Here is an 18,754-nt window from a genome sequence, read left to right as displayed (position 1 = left end):
CCTAACCTAGCTTCCTATTCTACTTGAAACATGATTGCTTTGTTCCTAACCTAGCTTCCTATTCTACTTGAAACATGATTGCTTTATTCCTAACCTTGCTGCCTATTCTACTTGAAACATTGTGAAAAAATAGTTATATTACTTGTTTAAATGTCTAGCTTTGTTTTTCTGAGTCCCATTGACATGATGTGGTATATCCATATTCAAATGATCTGGCTGTTTATATAATACGCTCCATGTTCAATTGCTTCATTCATTTTCTAGTAATCTACTAGTAAGTAGCACGTGCTTTGCACGTCACGACATATATAATTTTAAAATATATTTCCATATTTTATTTGATGTTGATAATTATTATTTTTTGCTAAAATTAGTCACAAAGCCTAAAGTTTGGCTTTTGAAAAACTAATACACCCTAAAAGAAGTAATGGAAGGAGTAATATGTGAGTTCATTACAATTAAGTTTTTTAGTCAGTATGAAATAGAAGTATACCCTAATACGAAAGTGACAAAACTTTTTCATGGACACCCCATTAGGATTATGTATATTTTTGTGATAAGAGTCGAGAATTTTTAAGGATCTATCTTACCTTTTGCGGCATGCATATTGCACGGCAAGACTATCTAATTTATATATTTCTACCATATTTTTTGAAATTTAAAATACATTATCCAATATCTATGTATAAATTTACTACCTCAATACTTTTTATGTGACCCACACATGGCCACCGTTAGATTTTATATCAAAGCTTGGGTTGTCATGGGGAAAAAAGTTAGACCTTAATATGAGTAAATACGAAATATTAGTACTAAATTAATATATAATATTTTATCAGCCTTGGTTGGTGGACCAATGAACTTAGTATCTTTGAGCTTGAAGATGGTTCTTGTAACATAGTAATTGCTATTTGTATATCAATATCTTCACATAACCATGTACGATGAAGATGATATTTTTTATAACACAGTGCCAATGTAGACGATGGCTTGTGCTTCTATAAACTCCCAAAATAAAAATGTTTTCTTGAGTAAAACAAAAGAACGGCTGAGATTAAATGATACATGTTTGCCGTGTATTGTATTGCATTTTAACTTGTTTTGTCTTAGTTTCAACCTGCAAACAAAGCTGTAATGTCAGTAGGGACAACCCATTTATCAAGTGTTGCGGTCATTTCACAGAGCAACAGTGACAGTGGCACGTGCTCTCATTGGTCCACTGAGTCCAGTACACCAACCGTTCCAGAAGAAATAGATGTACGAGGCTCTATTTTGGATTGCTTGCTATGTTATATCAGCTCAATGATGCTCTTGAAATTGGAGGTCTTTTATTGCATCATATGATGTTGTAACTTGTTTTATCTAAATTTCGAGGCTTCAAATAAAGCTACAAAGCCGGAAGCAAGGGCCAATGCCTCAAGTATTGATGTTTCACAAAGCAGCGGTGAGAGTGCATATTGCTCGCATAGGCCCATGGTATCTATTGCTCAACTTAATCCGGCACAAAGAGATTTGGGGGATGCACTCCAAGAGGCGAGTTGATATATTTGGGCGGGAAAACAAAGATGCTGATGAAATAATTGCCAAAACACGCCAAGAGATACATGAATTGAAAAATAGGCAAACTTTGACAGAAAATGTTCTAAAGAATCTCCTATGCACTTGTCATGGTAAGTGATACGTCTCCAACGTATCTATAATTTCCGATGTTCCATGCTTGTTTTATGACAATACCAACATGTTTTGTTCACACTTTATGTCATATTCGTGCATTTTCTGGAACTAACCTATTAACAAGATGCCGAAGTGCCGATTCTTGTTTTCTGCTGTTTTTGGTTTCAGAAATCCTAGTAACGAAATATTCTCGGAATTGGACGAAATCAAGACCCGGGGTCCTATTTTGCCACGAACCTTCCAGAAGACCGAAAGGGATACGAAGTGGGGCGACGAGGCGCCGCCACCATAGGGCCGCGCGGCCAGAGGGGGGCCCGCGCCGCCCTATGGTGTGGGCCCCTCGTCAGCCCTCCAACTCTGCCCTTCCGCCTACTTAAAGCCTCCGTCGCGAAACCCCTGATGCGAAAAACCACGATACGGAAAACCTTCCAGAGCCGCCGCCATCGCGAAGCCAAGATCTGGGGGACAGGAGTCTCTGTTCCGGCACCCTGCCGGAGCATGGAAGTGCCCCCGGAAGGCTTCTCCATCGACACCGCTGCCATCTCCACCGCCATCTTCATCACCGCTGCTGCTCCCATGAGGAGGGAGTAGTTCTCCATCGAGGCTCGGGGCTGTACCGGTAGCTATGTGGTTCATCTCTCTCCTATGTACTTCAATACAATAATCTCATGAGCTGCCTTACATGATTGAGATTCATATGATGATGCTTGTAATCTAGATGTCATTATGCTAGTCAAGTGAATTTTACTCATGTGATCTCCGGAGACTCCTTGTCCCACGTGTGTAAAGGTGACAGTGTGTGCACCGTGTGGGTCTCTTAGGCTATATTTCACAGAATACTTATTCACTGTTATGAATGGCGTAGTGAGGTGCTTATTTATATCTCTTTATGATTGCAATGTATTTTGTATCACAATTTATCTATGTGCTACTCTAGCAATGTTATCAAAGTAGTTTTATTCCTCCTGCACGGTGTAATGGTGACAGTGTGTGCATCCGTGTTAGTACTTGGCGTATGCTATGATCATGATCTCTTGTAGATTGTGAAGTTAACTATTTCTATGATAGTATTGATGTGATCTATTCCTCCTACATAGTGTGAAGGTGACAGTGTGCATGCTGTGTGTTAGTACTTGGTTTAGTCGTGTTGATCTTTCTTGCACTCTAAGGTTATTTAAATATGAACATTGAATTGTGGAGCTTGTTAACTCCGGCATTGAGGATTCGTGTAATCCTACGCAATGTGTTCATCATCCAACAAGAGTGTAGAGTATGCATTTATCTATTCTGTTATGTGATCAAAGTTGAGAGTGTCCACTAGTGAAAGTCTAATCCCTAGGCCTTGTTCCTAAATATCGCTATCGCTGCTTGTTTCTTGTTTTATTGCGTTACTACTCGCTGCGTTACTACTTCGCTGCGTTACTACGCTTGTTTACTTGTCCTGGGCAAAGCACTTTTACGGTGCCGTTGCTACTACTTATTCATACCACCTGTATTTCACTATCTCTTCGCCGAACTAGTGCACCTATTAGGTGTGTTGGGGACACAAGAGACTTCTTGCTTTGTGGTTGCGGGGTTGCATGAGAGGGATATCTTTGACCTCTTCCTCCACGAGTTCGATAAACCTTGGGTGATCCACTTAAGGGAAACTTGCTGCTGTTCTACAAACCTCTGCTCTTGGAGGCCCAACACTGTCTACAAGAATAGAAGCTCCCGTAGACATCAGTAAGCCAGTTGTGATGTGTCTGGGAATTGAAGGTGTCTAAATAAACTTTGATTCTGTTGTTCAGTCAAGTGGACTGCTGATGCCAATGCTGTAATTAATTACTGCTCAAAATTTCGTTCAAAATTTCCTGGTCTGTAATAATTGCAAATTTTGTTGTTGTACTAAAATTAGATATGTTCCATGTGGCTGCTGTGTTTTGTGTGAAATAATATAATGATGTGTACTTCAATTAAACCATAAATCGGCTGCATGCTGAAAATTTGAATCTGAGCGCACGTGTGAACTGTTTTCCGCTCGTAATGCAATAAAGGCTGTTTCTTCGAAGACTATGAACATGGTAGCCCATTAATAATACCTTAATAATTATGCCTGCTAGCAAGATAGACGGTCCTTATTATAGTCGGGCATGCCAACTTGTATGATTAAAAGTAGTTCGTACACATTAAATCTACCATCTGCATTTTTCTCTGTAATAACTTTTCTTTTTACACAACTCAAAACTTGTCATGCTAATATGAAATTCGAGATGGCAAAACATGGGAAAGATAAAGATATCTCTTTCCTGCGAAATGCTGGGTTTTGAAGCCCAAGTCCAAGTCTTTCTCTCGCTCAAGTTTTGGAGGAACAACTCCAAGTAGAACGAGTTGCAACAGCTATGCTAAGAACAAAAGTTAACATGTTGAGATCGAGATTAGAAGCATGTGATGCCCTATTGCACGAGGCCAATCAAGTTCGTTATAATCTCCCAAAGACTTAGAAAATGCCATAGATAATTGGAGATGAACACTACATAGTGAGTACATTGGTCTTGTGAAATGTTTCCTTAGAATAAGGCACCGTTCCTACTTTTGTTGGTGGATGCATTTATCTGCGGTTGGGATCAACTTGGTAGTTGTTCCTGTGGATGTTATATAAATTAATTGCATAGCCTTTTTCAATCAATTCGAACTTAAATGGTATCATAGCCTTGGTCTCAAGTTTGAATTGTCGAACGCGTGGAATCGGGCGGCAAAATCTCCCACCAATCCTGAAATATTTCAAACGCATTTTTGATTGGGATTAAGAAGATAGGGACATAGATCCAGTGCCCCCACGTTCACAGGGCACATCAAACTTGAGATTAAATTATGCGTTCTAGTTCTATACAAAACCCGAGTAGGAGGTTGAGCGGCAGCGGCTAGGGTTTAGTGTGGGAGGAGATGATATGCGTACGCTCCCGTTTATATAGGTCGGAGGCACGCGACGGCCGCCGCACGCGTGGCATCGCCATTCGCAGAGGTAGGTGACGACGCGTGCCACCCGAGGCATCGCCATTTTACGCGACCGCAGACCGCCGAAGCGGCGCCGCTGAGAAGACGCATCGACGCTGGGTCACTGCCAAGCGGGCCCGACGAAACGTTCGCCAGACGCGAGCGGACACTTTACGCGTCCACGCAGCGTCCGCGCGACGGATCCGAGACACATATTTGGGCATGTTTGCGTCGCTGCGAACGGCCCAATCACTATGCGTCGTCCCGCTGGAGTTTGTACCGTATACATTTTTGGCCCGGACAGATGCGCTCGGAACCGAAATCATCTTCTCGTTCCCTTCTCTATTTCTTCGAGTTCGAGAGAACACGAGCAGCTCTTCAGCTCAGCAGAAATTAATCGGGTCACGCTGTTGCTTTCCTTGCCGTTGGATTGAAACGAATGGTGGATGGGAAGCCCCAGGTCACGTTGTGCCCCGTGAACGTGGGGGCACTGGATCTCTGTCCATAAGATAGATCATGATCATGGTAGTGACCTATATTCAACGTGATGATGATTTGATTTTGCACTCGGCCTTGAACAGAGGTACTAGTACGGTGTCACAATTTTTTATCATTATACTTGGACGGTGGCCAAATTCAAAATCTCATAGCGGCAAAACTTGCCGCCCACAAAATACAAAAATTTCACACGCTTCCAAATTCCTATTCTACCCCTGTGGAGATGCCAGCAAAGTCGGTTGGTGGGGGGTCTGCCCGTCATTTTTTGGATCACCACCTCCCTAGCCCAGGAAACCCTCCCAAAAAAAATACATTTCCTTCAGACCACCCACCGGAACTTCCCAAGTCCCTCTCTCCCACCTCCACGACCACCGCACCGGAACATCCCCGCCGGACTTCCCCGGCCTACCCGAGCCCTCGCGATCCTCGTCATCCGGCTGCCTGCCGGAGCCGCTTCATCGACGCCGTCATCAACCGGACCGGATCATCCCCGCCGAACCTCGAAACCATATGCTCATCCAGCAGTCTACCGCAGTCGCTTCAGCTGCGGTATCGTCCACCCCACCGGAGCCGCTTCGCCGGATCGGTCGTCCACCGCATCGTATCTTGCTCACCGACACCGCCGTGCATGAACCGGATCTGCTTCACCGGCGCCGTGCATGATCTAAACTCTTCTACTGTCGCTTTTCTATTGCTTGCCTCGCAAGTTCTTGTTTAATCTTGGGGGAACTCTGTTTGTGCTAACGACGCGCCGTTACTTTTTTGCGGATGAGATGAGTAACCATGAAGTGTAATGGCCGTCTCTCCAACCCCAAGTAGCACATGTAGCGTACTTCATCACCGGATCTATCAACCCCGGGAAGATCTGCTCGTGACTCCCACGAGTGCTTCTCCTAATGTAAGTCCCTTGTTTTAGCGCCATGTTCTGGGTTCAGATGCTTGTTTGTCTGAAGCTCTTTTAGTTCATTCCTAGCTATGACCGTAACACGTTGCTATTTTCTACTTCATTGCTAACTTTAAGCGATTGAACATTTTGGTTTGCATTCCCTGCTCCGTAGATGTAGCCATCATAACTTCTATCTTGCGCAATCGTTGTTACAAAAATTATAGGTATTATAGTAACATCCTGCTATTATTTAGTTCATGGCCAATTTTAAGTAATTGCACATGTTGGTTCGCATTCCCTGCTCTATAGCTTTTGGCATCGTAACTTCTATATTTGGTTTACATTCCCCGCTCCGTAGATCTAGCCATCATAACTTTATCTTGCTCAGCCGTTGTTACAAAAATTATGGCCTCGCTACTATGTTGTTTGTGCCAATTTTTTACTCCATGAACATGTTGGCTTGCATTCCCCGTACTACAGGTGATGCCATTGTTTTGTATCTAGTTCATTGTAAGCTAACAAAGTAAGGACTTAGTTTGGCATGCTATCACTCGCTATCTAGCCTCGTAGTACAAATAAACTTGTCATACTACTAGATAATAATTTTGCGTGCCATCTTGTTCTTCAAAAGCTGCATTATTGACTTGTTTCTCTCGACTTGGCATGACGCTCACATATGGAAAGCTGAACATATTGGTTTGCATTCCCTCTTATACAAGTTCACAGGTGATCCCACTATATTCCGTATCTGGTCCATCCTAAGCTCCAAGCATTAACTATCCTCTATGTGTTGCTCATTACAAGTTTATATCCCGAAACATCTTGATTTGCATCCCCTTCACTATAAGTTCAGGAGTATTATTTAGTTCACGGCCAAAATGAAGTAATTGCACTTGGCACATGTTGGTTCACATTCCCTCCTCTTTAGCTTTTGCTATCGTAACTTCTATTTTTGCTTTACATTCCCCGCTTCCGTAGATGTAGCCATCATAACTTCATCTTGCTCGGCCGTTGTTACAAAATTTATAGCCCGCTACTATGTTGTTCATGCCAATTTTGTACTCGCTCGAACATGTTGGTTTGCATGGGACTCGACAAGTAGTAAGTCTCGTCGTTTCATTCTAACATGCTCGTTATATTGGCTGTTGGTATGCGGCATGCACTCTTTGTTTGCTTATTGTGCGCATTACAATGATCTTGTTATAACGACGAAATGATGAGTTCCAAATTCTTTGGCAAACAATATTGTAGTGTCTTTGCCTTTCCATTGTTGTCTGTCTTAACTTGTAATGTCTGTGTTTCAGATATAGGTGCTGCATGGACAACTTAAAAGATTGCCGGATCCCTTCATTGTATTGCTAGGTTTAATTACCATTCAATTTCTCTGGGTTCTGTAATATTTTTTCAATGCCTTGCAGCTGATGTAATATTTAGTTAGTTTTTATAGTTCTTTCGCGCATTTTTTCTTTGGTGCTTGTGGTAAGTGAGGCTATCCGACGTAAATCAATGCTGCGTAAATATTCTCGATATCTAAATCACGAATTCCCATCCCTTAAACGGCCCAATTAAGCGAAATCACATACGTGCCGGCCCGCAAAATCCTAAAGCGCCTTTTACGCCGTATATAAACAGCAACTAAACGGGCTGGCCCACTTACTTATTGGGCCAGCCCACTTGATTTACTGTGGACCCCACACTTTTATTGGGCCGGCCCACTTGCTTTAAGGTGGACCCCACCCACTACCGGGCCGGCCCACTAACTAGTTGGGCCAGCCCAATTGCTTTTGTGGTGGTCCCCACATACTAAACGGGCCGGCCCTTTAAGACGAAAGTGGGACCCACTCGTGTTTTTGGCCCGGCCCACTAGCGTGTTGGGCCGGCCCACTTGCTATATGGTGGACCCCACATACTAAATGGGCCGGCCCTTTGACAGGAAAGTGGGACCCACCTGTGTTTTGGCCCGGCCCACTAGCGTGTTGGGCCGGCCCACTTGCTGTACGGTGGACCCCACATACTAAATGGGCCGGCCCGTTAATAGGAAAGTGGGACCCACCAGTGTTTTGGCCCGGCCCACTATCTTGTTGGGGCGGCCCACTTGCTATATGGTGGACCCCACATACTAAATGGGCCAGCCCTTTAACTGGAAAGTGGGACCCACCTGTGTTTTTGGCCCGGCCCACTATCTTGTTGGGCCGGCCCACTTGCTATATGGTGGACCCCACATACTAAACGGGCTTGCCCTTTAACAGGAAAGTGGGACCCACCGGTGCTTTTGGCCCGGCCCACTGGCTTGTTGGGCCATACCATTTGATAAAATGTGGACCCCACGTACTAAATGGGCCGGCCCGATAGCAGGAACGTGGGACCCACATGCTAATTGGGCCGGCCCAGTAACTTCTTGGGCCGGCCCAGTTGCTTTAATGTGGACCCCACTTTTTAAATGGGCCGGCCCGATACCAGGAAAGTGGGTCCCACAAGTCTTGTGGGCCGGCCCTTTTGCATGTTGACCGGTCAATCGAGTGCATTCGGCCCGGCCCACATGTTTAGTGGGTCGGCCCATTAAAGTTTTGACCAGTCAACCTTAGAGGTTAGGCCCGGCCCACGTAACTAATGGACCAGCCCAGCCATATAGTTGACCGGTCAAAATAAGTCAGCTGGCCCGGCCCGCAAACTTAATGGGCCGGCCCGCTTAAGACGTGGCAGGCCTCGTGTGGGCCTACCATCTACCACGGGGTTTCAGCCGGTTAACGCCGTTAAGTGCCAGGTAACGGCGTCTGCCACGTGTCAGTTTGCATGACGTCAGCAGTCAACGGGCTCCCGAAACACTTGGGCAACGGTCCGATTTTCCGTGGCGGAAGGGCGCCCAAGCGCGACGGACCGAAAAAATCGTCGTAGGACTTTGCCTGACGCAGTTTCGACAACAGAACCCATATCGTCGGGTTAGGCCCATAGGCGACGAAAAATACCCCTTAGCGGACGATTTTGAGACGTTGTCTATCAGAACTTTTCTTGTAGTGTGTGTTCACCTCATGGACATATCTAACTCCGTTAGACACGTGTCGACTTCTGGGTGCGTGCTCACCTACCCATCTGCTCACCGAGCTTCATCCGCTATTTTATAATGCAAAAAGAAGCCAAAAATCCAAAAAGATAAAAAGACTGCAAGTCCCACCAAATACAAACGAGTCAAAAGCTTTTAAGAGGAAAAGAGAGAGATGAGAAGAGAGGCCGCGTGCAAATCTTGATGTCTGTCATTTGGAAGCAATCAAAGCTTTGCCTCTCCTTGTGTTAGTGTGACACCAAGCTCGGTCTTTGTAGGCCATCTTGTTTTTCCTTGCTTATTGTTTTGGTCACACTAACCCCGTTCATCTCGTGTGTGTGTTCCACATCTTTCCGTGTTTTGGTGGCTTTTGGAGTTTACCCACTTTTGACAACAAACCTTATCGTTGATTTCGTCTTGTGCCTTTCCACAATCCTTCCTACCACCATATTGTTGCTAGCTTTTACTTGTGCTATTGTGTGTATAACCCGTTGCAAATTGGTTTTACTTTTGGCTTGGTTGATACTATCATACCAAGGTAAGGTTGCGAGGTAGTGTTCTTCCACTAACATCCACAACCGAGATCTTGTTTCGCCAAAATGCCTAGGAATGGAGATGAAGCACGGGAGGACGCCGTCTGCCACGACCACGAGCAGTTGGCAACCCAACACAAGCTTTGGGAAAAACGCCAAGAGTTCAACGAGCGCCTCACATTGTTCAAGACTCACATCAATGAGTAATATGAAGATGTCACCAACAACTTTGCCTTCGTAACTCAAGACATGGCCCTCCTTCGTGAAGCCATGAACAACTTAGATCGCCAAATGGCGGTCAATGATGCGAACATGGATCGGCGCATGGAGAGCCTCGAGCGTTCCACCAACAACTTGGGTCACCGCCGTCGACACTGCTCTTCATCATCATCAAGCTCTTCACAAGACTATTACTCCCATGACCACCACGAATTATCACACTCCAACTCAAGGAGAGGAGAACCACATCGCCATGCACGACCACATGAGCGTCATCAACATGAAGATGCACAAGAACATGACCATAATCAACATGATCGCCACGCCCACCATGGGTGTGATGACCAACCTCACGAAAATGTCATCATCCACATGGACCCGACACCACATCGTGAACCACATGTTGATGCTCATGATCAAGGTCATCAAGAGCAACCTAGGCGTGATCTTCGAAACCACCCACGGCACAACCATCATGGGAGAGGAAACTCGGAACTTGATCATGACAAAGAAAGTAATCATGGACATCAACAAGAACTTCGACAACCTCGTCAAGATTGGTTCCAAAACCATCATCATGCCCCAAGTGAAGCAAGGTGTTCAACTGCAATGCCAACCCAATAATATGGTTGGCCGCGGAAGACCTCCGCATCCACCGCCACACAATTAGAGAGAATAAGGCACGCGAACTCGCCGTAGGAACTTGGAGGATGAAAAGAACATGTATGGCAAGCTCTAGTTCAACATGCCCAAGTTCAAGGGTGAAGATGACGCTGAAGCTTATCTCTCATGGGCGCTCAATGTTGATAAGATTTTTCGCATCCACAACTACTCCGGTGAGAAGAAAGTGGCCATGGCATCACTTGAGTTCGAAGACTATGCCAACACGTGGTGGTAGCAAGTGGTCACTCTAAGGTAAGAAAAGGGTGAACCACCCATTGCCACTTTGGAAGATAAGAAGGAAGCGATGCATGCTCTCTTTGTGCCTTCTCACTACATGACCGACCTCTTCAACAAATTGAAGCAAGGCACCAAGACCGTTGAGGAGTTCTATAAGGAGATGAAGTTGACTATGATGCGAGCTAACATCCAAGAGTCTGAGAAGAAAACGATTGCAAGATACTTCAATGGTCTCAACTACCCAATCAAGAGGATTGTCGAGTTACAACCATATTCAACCATTGTTGAGTTGGTTCACCAAGCTTCCAAGGCCGAGCGACAAGTGAATGAGGACATCAAGTACAACAAGACCAAGACCTACTTCGCCTCAAAGCTCCCCTCAAGCACTCCTACAACAAGTGTGAAGCCATCCTCCTCTTCAACACCATCAAAGCAACCGACCATCCAAAGTCGCATGAAGCAACCCGCACCTTCAACCGCATCTTCAAAAGCATCAACAAGGCCTAGCAATGTCAGATGCTTCAAATGTGGTACACAAAGCCACAAGTCCTTTGAGTGCAATAATACCAAGGACATGATCACATTGGAAAATGGTGACATAGAGACCTTAAGTGAAGGTGAATATGAAGCTATTGTTCAAGCCGTCGTAGCTAATGAAGAAGAAGAAGAAAGTGGAGAAGATCCCCTCCTTCATGTTCATGATGTAAGTCCTTCACTTTTGGTCACAAGAGTCTTAACTACTCAACAACAAGCAATTGAAGACCAAAGGTGCAACATCTTCCAAACCCGTGCCGACATTGGAAGAAAGTCTATCAAGGTCATCATTGATGGAGAAAGTTGCCACAACCTAGCAAGCACCGAGTTGTGTGAGAAGCTCAACCTCACACTCTGCAAGCATCCGCATTCGCATCCATACCGTGTCCAATGGTTGAGTGACAAGGGCAATGTCAAGATCCAGCACACCGTCACCGTCACCTTCAAAATTGGTCCTTATGAAGACACCATCGAGTGTGATGTGGTTCCCATGACGGTTTGCCACATGTTTCTTGGCCGACCATGGATATATGACAAGAAGGATAAACATGATGGTCACTCCAATGTCTACACCTTCAAGGTCAAAGGCAAGAAGTTTGAGCTTTGCTCAATGACTCCTAGCCAAATAATCGCGTACAATGCGAAGGCTTTAGCGAGGGCACAACAACGAAAGACTCATAGTGACTTGAGAGGTGACGGAGTGATCCACCTAAAGAAGAGTGAGTGCCACAAGCCAAATATGAGTGAGATAGCCACCAAAAGTGAGTTGAGAGAAGTGCAAGAGAACCCATCCACCTTATTTCACTATGTGCTCATATGCAAGGGACCACCTTCGGAGACTAATGACTTGAAAACCTTTCATTTGTCTTTGATGTCTATTTTTAAGGAGTTCGAAGATGTCTTCCTCAACGAGCTTCCTCCTGGACTACCACCACTTCGAGGCATTGAGCAACGCATTGACCTCATACTCGGCGCTCCACTACCGAACTGTGCCGCCTACCGCACCAACCCCGAAGACACGAAGCAGATACAATGTAAAATTCATGATCTTCTCACAAAAGGGTATGTTCGCGAAAGCCTTAGCCCATGTACAATCCTTTTTATCCTTGTCCCACAACCGGATGAAACACAACGGATGTGTATGGATTGTAGACCAATCAATGCCATTACCGTCCGTTATCGCCACCCTATTCCTCATTTGTTTATATGCTTGATGAATTGTGTGGTGCCACTATATTATCAAAAGTTGATTTGCATAGTGCCTATCATCAAATTTGCATGGCTATTGGTGATGAATGGAAGACGACATTCAAGACCAAGCTTGTCATGCCTTCCGTTCTTTCCAATTTTCGTTCTACCTTTATGCGTCTTATGAACCATATTTTGCGACCGCTTACTGGCAAGAGTGTTGTTGTGTATTTTGATGATATCCTCATCTATAGCAAAAATCTCGAGGACAATGTTCAACATGTGAGAGAAGTCTAATGCATCCTACGCAATGAGAAGCTCTATGCAAATCTTGAATTTCCTTGTTCAGAGACGTCGCCTTCCAGCATGATGTGCCTTGGCAGGTTTCTGAATTTGTTTCCTACCATGAATCCTGCATGTACTACATGTATCGCATAATAAGCTATTTTTTGGAAATAGGGTGTACCCCGCCTCTGCATCGGTTGATGCACACAGCCTTTTATTAAACAACGAAATATTCAAAGTTTACAACACAAGGATCAACGAGGGTCGATACAAAAATCAACCATCGAAAAAATAGAAGACTACTAAGAAATCTAAGCATCCTGTAATCTCTTAGCATGCCGCCAAGTAGCCTGGTAGAAAATATCCTGGGCAACCATTCGAAGGTGGTTGCATCCAGAAACCATGCACTCCCGCTGATCCTCCGGGAGCAAGAAACGCCAAAGCTGGATCCAGTGGACCATAGTGTGGATAACCTGCAAAAAAAATAGTAAGAGTCCTCTTTGTCAAAAACAATGTCATTTCTCCAATTCCAAATTGACCAACATAAAGCCATAACACCAATGCGAATTCTAGCTTTATCGTCTTTGTCAATTCCATTGAGCCAATTTCCAAACATATTTGTCACATTGGATGGAGGTAGAATATTATAAGCAGCGAAGATAATCCGCCAAATAAGCTTAGCAAAAGGACAAGAAATAAACAAATGTTCAACTGATTCATCGGCGTCACAGAAAGAACACTTCGTATTTCCATTCCAATTCCTCTTTACTAGATTATCACGGGTTAATAGGACTTTCTTACTAAGGAACCACATAAAGATTTTTATTTTCAGTGAGATTTTTATTTTCCAAAGATACTTACGAAGATATCTTGTGTGTCTATTTAACATATCAGCATACATCGATTTAACAGTGAATTTCCCTGAGGATGTTAGACCCCAAACAAACTTATCAGGATCATCATTAAATTTATCATCATTAAACGTTGACATAGGTGTGCCCATTGATCCCATTTATCCCCAATTAGTCTTCTCCGAAAACCAATATTTAAAGGAGTTGACCTCATAACATTCGCCACAGTATCGTGCTTACGGTGGACTATATTATATAGTTGGGGGTACTGAGTTGCAAGCGTCTCATCACCTAGCCATTTATGTTCCCGAAAATGCACTCCTTCTCCAGAGCCTACCACAAATTTACATCTACTAAAAAATTCCCCCTTGATTTTCATTAGTCCCTTCCAGAATGGTGAGTCGGTCGGCTTACTTTCAACTTCAGCCAGTGTTTTTTGTGAAAGGTACTTATTTTTTAGCAATTGTTGCCATAAACCCTCTTCAGAAAGAAGTTTAAACAGCCATTTACTAAGAAGGCAGAAATTTTTAATCTCCAAAACTTCAATACCCAAACCACCTTGGTCCTTAGGTCTACAAATCAAATTCCACTTAGTTAACCTATATTTCTTTTTATTTTCCTCACATTGCCAAAAGAAGGGTGATCGGAAAAAATCTAGCCTCTTCCTTACCCCTTTAGGTAACTCAAAGAAGGATAGCATAAACATTGGTAAACTAGTAAGAACTGAATTAATCAACACAAGGCGATCCCGTAGGATAATAATTTTCCAGCCCAACATCCTAATTTGTTTTCAAACCTACTTTCCACTGGATTCCACTCGGAGTTTTTTAATTTTCTATAATAGATTGGAATACCCAAATATCTAAAGGGTAGAGAGCCAGATTCACAACCAAATAGTAGTTTATACTATTCCTCTTCCTCTTTAGCCTTACCAAAGCAGAAAATCGCGCTCTTGTGGAAATTAATTTTTAGCCCTGACAATTCTTCAAAGAAACGCAAAATCAATTTCATATTAATAGCCTTTTCAATGTCATGTTCCATGAAAAGTATCGTGTCATCGGCATATTGCAAAATGGAAATTCCTCCATCAACTAGATGAAGGATGAGACCTCCTATCTGTCCATCCTCTTTCGCTCTTGCTATTAGGATGGCTAGCATATCTGCAATAATGTTAAATAACATAGGTGACAGTGGATCACCTTGTCGAAGCCCCTTTCTAGTTTGGAAGTAGTGACCAATATCATCATTGACCCTGATCCCTACACTTCCTCCCCTCACAAATTGTTCGACAAAATGACACCAACTAGGGTCAAACCCTTTCATGCGCATAATTTGTTGAAGAAAAGGCCATTTTACCTTGTCATAAGCCTTCTCAAAATCAATTTTAAAAATCACACCATCCATTTTCTTCCTATGAAGTTCATGAATGGTTTCATGTAAGACAACTACTCCTTCAAGAATATGTCGTCCTTGCATAAAAGCCGACTGTGTAGGACAAATAATTGTTTCGGCAACTATATTAGCTCTAACAGTAGCGACTTTCGTAAAAAATTAAAACTAACATTAAGAAGGCAAATTGGTCTATATTGCTGGATTTGAACCACATTCTCCTTTTTAGGTAACAGGGTAATAACACCAAAGTTCAATTTAAACAACTGTAACTCCCCTGAATGCAGTTAATAGAACATTGTCATTAAATCGCCCTTGATAACTTCCCAGAAGGTTTGATAGAACTCAGCTGGAAAGCCATCAGGACCTGGAGATTTATTTAACTCCATCTGAAAAATAGCATCCTTAACTTCCTTCTCTCTGTATTCAGCAACAAGGATATCATTTTCTTCCTGGGTTAGTTGTGGTATATCCTGTATATACTCCTCATTCAAAGTGAGGGTAGAAGAAGATGGCTCTCCAAACAACTTCTTATATTATTCCGAAATATATAATTGTAAATTTTCATCACCCACTATGGTTCCTTCCTCTTGCTCTAATTGAAAAATCTTCTTTCTGCGATGTTTTCCATTAGCAATGAGATGAAAGTATTTAGTGTTATTTCCCCCTTCTTGAATATGTTTTACCTTAGCCCTTTGTGCCCATTTTGTCTCCTCATCACTACGAAGTTTTGCTAAATCATCATTTGCCTTTCTCAATTTTGCTCTCTCATCGTCATCTAGAGGAATTGACTCTGCTTTAAAATCCAATTCATCTATTAATGATAGCAATCTTTCTTTTTCTTTCTTGTATTGGTCACTTAAACACTTAGCCCAACCCTTTAAAAAACGCCTAAGGTGTCTGATTTTGTACTGCCATTTGGAAATAGGAGTATTACCACGAGTTTCAGCCTCCCATTCAGCTTTCACTATCTCATAGAAATTTTCATGTTTCAGCCACGAAGTTTCAAAAGAAAAGTGAGCTTTGTTGCCATTATGAGCATGATTACCCGAATCAATCAACAAAGGGGCATGGTCTGAACCAGTCCTTGTCAATGCTCTAACTTCAACTAAAGAAATTTTTTGTTCCCATTCTACAGTCGAGAGTATACGGTCAAGCTTCTCATATGTTGGATTGTCCCTCCTATTAGCCCAAGTGAATTGTCTCCCTGAGAGAGCAATCTCTCTGAGGTTTATACTTTCAATAATGGCATTAAAGACGAAAGGCCAATGAGGCTTGAAATTATCATTATTCTTGTCCTCTTTTCTTCTTAAAATATTAAATCTCCCCCAATTAGAGAAGGAGTAGATCCTGAATCACCCATCTGGCTAGTTCAGCAAGGAATTCTGCTTTCTGGGCATTTTGAGCAGCACCATATACTGGCACTAATACCCACTCAAAACCATCATGTTTACATCTAACATGTAGTTTGACACAGAAATCTCCAGTTTGAACTGTACCAACTTGAAGTGACAAATTATTAATCCCAACCAGAATCCCTCCTGACCTCCCATGAGGTGGACAGAACCAAGAATAGTCTAAAACATTTGCCAAATTTTTAGAAAAGGTATGGAAAAGTTTGATCTCCCCGTCTCCAGTAAGGCGATAAAATCTAACTTTTCCTCTCTTAGATGTTCTTTGACAAACAAGTACTTAGCAACATCACTAAACCCATCAGAGTTCCAAAATAAGCCTTTAATGGAAGACATCTTATCCTACACATTTATTTTTAAATCTAGCGCTTCTATGCACTCCTGATAAATCAAACTCCTTCTTCTTTCTAGTTTTTTTTAGATTAATGATAGGCATTAGCAGATCATCCTGCTCCAAATTTTCTTGCGCCTCCTCTATTATCAAGTCTCTAGTAAGACTTGAGAATTTGGAGATTAGCAAACTATCTTGTCCTTCTTCCTTATTTAACTGAACATTCAGATTTTTCTTTAAGATAACTAAACTTTGGTTGACATCCACTTCTTTAATAGATTGAACTGCTTTTAAAACTTCATGACTATTTTTCCCCAAAGAAATACCTAAGCGACTTGCCTTAACCAAAATATTCTCATCCGACAAAGAAGTAAGCGAAGGTTTATGTTTTTCATTACCTGGAGAAATAAGGTCGTGTCTCTGGCTAATAATCTGCATGGCCCGTTCCATCTGTGTAGCATCTGCATTTGGTTAAGCTCGAATCCTGTCACTCGCCCGAACAGACAACGCTGGAGGTGCAATGCCCCCAAAAGATACCACGTCATAAGCCAAAGGATTCTTCATTGTGATTCCTTGATTATCTTTCAGCGGAGTTATTGAAGTACCTGATATTTTTCGCGTTACCACTGTAGGTGACGGAAAATTTTGCGTATCAATAACATCATTTATACCTTGAAATTTCGCAGAAGCAACAGGAGCAGCCACAGCATTCCCAGGCACAGAAAATCCGGGGCGAGTAGCCGATCCGACAGCCACAGCAAAACCGACAGCCGCAGCAGATCCCAGGTGTGCAACCCGATTCCTGCTGTCACTATTCGTGGCGGGACCCCACAGTCGGCTGCCTCCGCAGCGTGGGAGTCTGGGCCGCCATGATGGCGTCGGCCAACGGCAGGTGGGCAGTGGCAGCCAACCCCGGCGCGCCAGCTGTGGGCGTGCCTCCCGCATCCGCGGTAGACGACCCAGTGGCCGACAGCGGCAGGTGACCAGGTGTGGGTGCAGACGGGCCCTCGCGCTGCAGAGGCGACAGCTCGCCAGGCGACGCTGCAACAACTGGCACTGCCACGTGCATGCGAACTGCTACGCCGAGGCGACCCCGCAGCAGACAGGCGCGCAGCGTCCACTGGGAGCTCGCCACTTGCACCCTGGCTGCCCAGTAGCACCTCAGGTCCTGGCGCCCCTGTCGGCAGCGATCCCGACGCCGCTGCGGATCAGATCAACACCGATCCCGAGGCTAAATCAGCCTTAAAAGTCGTGCTATCTCTGTCTTCTTCTACAACAACATGAAATAACAGTTTTGGGTTATTTGAAGAGCCAATTTCAGCAGAATTAAAATGTGAAGATAAAGGCTGATGTAAAATACAATATGGTAGATTATTTGTATCATGCATACCTTTGCTCAGCAAAACCAAATTAAGAGAACCAAACATAATTGGAGACTCAACTTGGTGTTGAATTTGCTGAATTACCACCCCCTTTGCATTAGAGACCTTCTTCACATTACTTTGCTTGTTATTAACATTACTTGGTTGCTGATTGTTCATGGTTTTCTCAATGTCCATATCTTTGGCACCATCCAAAAGATCATCATTGGAACCATCATCGTCATGTTCATTATCATTATTCCCAGTGTTTATCATATCAACCCCATCAAGTTGTGTCACTACCACTGGTTCCACCTCAAAACTAACCTTGAAGAACCCTCTCTGGATGAAAACATCAGTCGTCTCCGGTATGAGAGTGTGATCCAAACAACCAATCCGCAGTCTCAACTCCTTACTCTTTCTAGTGTGCACCATGGCCACTTCTTTTGTTTTGCCAAAAAGAGTGCCCACCGCCCACAAAGCCAAGAAGTCAGTCCTGACATCAGCTGGAATCCCTCTTACACGAAGCCAAACCTCAGGTAACATATACAAAGGGTCCTCAAGAGCTGACCAATCCTCAAAAACAAGATCAGAAGCTTTATCAGGAACTGGATAAGTACGAAAAGCCTTCATCCTCTGAGCTTCGGATTTATTAGGGAATTTGACCCTAAACACAT

The sequence above is a fragment of the Lolium rigidum genome, chromosome 7 (assembly GCF_022539505.1).
Source record: "Lolium rigidum isolate FL_2022 chromosome 7, APGP_CSIRO_Lrig_0.1, whole genome shotgun sequence".
In the NCBI taxonomy this organism is placed as follows: domain Eukaryota; kingdom Viridiplantae; phylum Streptophyta; class Magnoliopsida; order Poales; family Poaceae; genus Lolium; species Lolium rigidum.
This window is presented reverse-complemented; position numbering follows the sequence as displayed.